The sequence below is a fragment of the Pteropus vampyrus genome, unplaced genomic scaffold, assembly GCF_000151845.1.
Source record: "Pteropus vampyrus isolate Shadow unplaced genomic scaffold, Pvam_2.0 Scaffold529, whole genome shotgun sequence".
Lineage (NCBI taxonomy): Eukaryota > Metazoa > Chordata > Mammalia > Chiroptera > Pteropodidae > Pteropus > Pteropus vampyrus.
The window spans coordinates 734749-738706 of NW_011889310.1; the positions used below are offsets into that span (position 1 = coordinate 734749).

At 47.8% G+C, this 3958-nt stretch overlaps 1 long non-coding RNA gene and 1 pseudogene across 1 annotated transcript in view; both read right to left on the reverse strand.

Moving 5' to 3' along the window:
• The window catches only part of LOC111733138, a 6770-nt gene extending 5701 nt beyond the window's left edge, over positions 1-1069 (reverse strand). Inside the window, exon 1 of the long non-coding RNA XR_002777853.1 lies at positions 997-1069. This is a non-coding gene — a long non-coding RNA (uncharacterized LOC111733138). The remainder of the gene's footprint in view (positions 1-996) is intronic.
• LOC111733142 lies at positions 587-705 on the reverse strand (annotated as a pseudogene).
• Positions 1070-3958: the final 2889 nt, after the last annotated feature.

Below are 3958 nucleotides of genomic sequence, written 5' to 3' on the forward strand. Positions count from 1 at the left end.
TGCACCTAAATAGCCTCTTTGTTTCTTGGGATTAAGATTCCCAGCCAAGGCGGGAGGTGGAGACTGACAGGGCTGGAGAGAGGAGGGCAGTGGAGGCTGCCAAAATGAGATGTGTCTGCAAGGCCCAGAGATGCACCTGGACACACTTAAATCCCACGGGATTTTTTTTTGAGCCAGAGGCCAAAAGCTCTCAGGTAGCTCTCAGATCGCCTCCTGGCTTCTTCACAGGCTATCTGAGGGGCCTCAGACAAGCCCTGTCCTGGCTCACTAGTCCATCATGGCAGGGATGCTGTGAAGAAAGGCAGCCTCACAAGGCGGTTGGTAGGAGGCTCTGCTAAGGAGAAGGGAGGCTTGGGGTAGGCAGGAGCTGGCTCTGCTATGTCTGTGACCTGTGCCCAGCACTGCTTGGCTGCTGGGCCCTCACCCAACTGTGCTGGGCCAAAGGGATCCCCTCAAAACACTTCTTTTTTTAAAATTATTTATTTAATTTATTTTTATTTTTTAGGCAAGACAACCCTTGGTTGACCTCACAGATTGCAAGGACCTTGTAATCTTACAATCCCTTATTTTTAATTTTTTTTTTTTACGACTACAGCACTTGGTCTTCCTAGGTGGTCTTCCATCCAAGTACTAACCAGGGCCGACTCTGCTTAGCTTCTGAGATCAGACGGGATCAGGCTTGTTCAGGGTGGCAAGGCCATAGACTTTTTTTTTTTTTTTAAGCATGATTACTAATTTTTAAAAAAGTCAGTTTGAATTGTTTATTTGATTTCTCGGGGTGATATTGGTTAACGAAACTATATAGGTTTCAACTGCACAATTCTATAATACATCTGTATATTGTGTTGTGTGTTTACCACCCAAAGTCAAGCAAACATAAACAAGACAAACACTTTCGGAAATGAGTGCCAGAGGAAGAAAGGTGTTTCTCCTCAACAATGTGTTAACTCATGAATATTAACATTTTCCTAGGGCAGTAAATTTCCTTTAACATACCTGTGACTGGAATTTCATTCATTTTCTTGTTTTCCAGTCTTTCTGTTCTCACCATCTATTTGCTGATATATCTGACAAAAGAGAGAGAGGACAAAAAAAGAATAAGAAGCTTCTATACAAATTAGCTATGAAGGGAACAAAAATTTTGCTATCCTGGAGCTGCTTTTCGGGATATTGATTTTAAGCTGTTTTTCAAGAAACAAGGCTCAGAAAGGACCTTTGACCTTTCTGCCTTTCTTGCTTAAGAGATTCAGACAGAAACCTGCTTCAGGAAGGAAATCTTAGAATGCTGCCTTAGCCTAATTTGAATTAAGTTTGGTAAATAAAGACATCAGGCAGGCGCCTATTAGCTAGATGCCCCCTGGGTCCCATTGTTTTCGAGTTGCCCGGCAAGAATGTCTGTGACACTTCTGTTCCGTTCTTCTGTCAACTAACTACCTGTAAATCGCCCATTCTCACTTCTGAAATCTAAGTGTTCTTGTCCCCTTTTCTACTTTGTCCAAAAATGTCTTATATACCTGATGTTGTCTCCCATCTTTGGAATTTCTATGCTTATGTGAATTCCCCATGAGCATGTATTAAAACATTTGATTTTCTCTTGTTAATCTGCCTCTGTTAATTTGATTAGTAGCCCAGCTAGAAGAATTTAGAAGGTAGGAGGAAAAGTACTCATTTTTTTTTTAGCCCCCACAGCTATATTTTCATTCAGTTTGTTTTATGAGCATGAAAGGTTTAAACATAAAGTAGCCAGATTATATGGATTAATTAGATGTTTAATGTTAAAAAAAATCAAGAAAGTAAGTTGCAGCTTATAATATAAAACTCAGCAGGCTTTGATTTTGTGCTGTGAAGCTATTCAAAAAAACAGTAATTAAGACGTGAACAGTAAACTGATTCTATGCATAAATTAGAGCTATCGAAGGCAAATGTTTGCTTTTAGATTGTGATGTATGGAGATTTAGCCATAAACTATGGGCTGGAGATGTTAATTGTGCTAAACCTGAGCTTTAATCAGGCGCCAGGGCAGGATGGGACTGAGTGGCAGTGCAGGGCTTCCTCCCCTCCCATGGATCTAGAGGGACAGACAGAAGGAGCGCCTGGTGCCCGCGTGTGGCAAACAAGAGCTTTAGAGTTGTCAGACTCCTCAGAATCCCAGCCCCCGGCCCCCCGCCAGGAATTGAAATGCACATCGCTGGGTCCCCTTAGCAAGGCAAACTCTCCTGGGAGGGGTGCCAGCTTTGGGTTAGTTTTCTCCAGTTAAGTTCTGAGATGCCTGCTTCAGGGAGAACTCAGTTATGTCTACACACATCCTTAAACTGTCTCCCCTTAGTAAGCTGCAGAGACGGCAGCCAGCGCTCCTAAAACCACAAGCAGTCCGCTGCATATTGCTAAAATGCTTATTGATAAGAGTCCCCAAACATCCTAAACTAAATACAAGGGTGTCCGGGATGCGAACAGCTCACGGTGGACATGTCCTAATATCTAGAAGTTTGCTTTGAAAAACTAGGTTCAGATCCTCGATGATGGCCCTAAGCTTGGGCTGAGATGGAGGCAGGAGTCTGGCATTCCCTCCCCGACCCCTGCTGCCCACCCTCAGCCTGACCCCTAGGTGGTCTTGCTCCCACCTGTCAGCCCCTCTGGGGAGGCTGTGGTGGGTTCAGGGTAGATTCAAGCTGGAATGGCCCTCCCTTAAAGAGAGGCTCATTCAACTCCCTTCCTGCACCAACCCTACAGGGGCCTCTGAGGCCCAGAGACTGAGCTGGCCTTGGCTTACCAGCTGCGCAGAGGGAGCTGGGCCAGAGTGGTTTACTCCCCATGGACCCTTCCAGGGCCTGGGGCAGGGGGCGAGTGGGCTTCTAAGCCTGCAAACGCCACTTTTCCGCAGAGGGCAGGAAATCTGGCCCTGGCACTGGCCCCAGCCTGGCCATTTCATTTCCCATGGGGCCTCCAGCACCTTCTGCAGCTCCTGGGGTGGGGGAGGGGGTGGAGAGGAGTCCCTGTTTTCCCAGGTGTGAAACCCTTTTGTAATTACTGAACAGATTTTTCACAGGCTTTTTTCCCCCTTTGCTTATCTTCATCCTCACCACCAATAGCCTCATTAACATGTGAGAACACAGAGCTTGTTGCTACTCTTTGGGCCTTTGTGGGGGGCCGCACCCGCTCAGTCTCCCACCCTTGGAAGTCTTGGCCAGGTCTGTGACTACAGATTATTTCTTACTTTCAAGGCTGCAAAGACACCAATTCTTTTTATCCAGAGATTCACCACTGTCCCTGGAGGGTTAAAATATAAATAGCAGTCTCTGAGCACGCCAATAAATAGATGGAGCCAAGGAAATAATTTCTCCACTGGCCTCCCAGCCCCTTGGTGGACCCGTTGGGCCGTCTGCCTCGCTAATGTGCCCACCAGTTTCCCTGGGCACGCTCTCATTCTGCCAAGGCCGAGAGAGAGCTGGCAAAGTGTGCTAAAAATAACATGAACGAGAGACAGAAAACAAGCAGCCACCACCCAAGCAAAGGACACTGTTTGCCCAGGGACCAGCCCACAGCCCGAGGAGCCCACCCTGGGTGGTTCAGGAGGGGCTTGGTCTCTCTGGGCTCTCTGAGGTGTGCCCACACTGGGCTTGCCCTGGGTCGGGGGAGGACGAGCTGGGGACAGTACTCTTTATTATGCCCATGGTTGGAGGGAGCATGCTGTCCCTGGAGCTGTGATGGGACTAAAGGGGTGGGGACGGAGGGACCAGAGCTAGCCTAGGGTGCCAACTGGATGTCTGCTTTGTGCCTGGCATGATGCTGGGCATTGAGTGGTATGCCGGGAAGCAGCAGTCTCAGGCTCCGGGGTCAGTCAAGCCTGGTTTGGAATAGCGGTTCTTGGCGCCACCTGTGCTGGTCCCTACGTGGCCTTGGATCAATGCTTGCTCATCTATACAATGGGGACAGCAAGAAACTGCCTCCCAGGCATGCT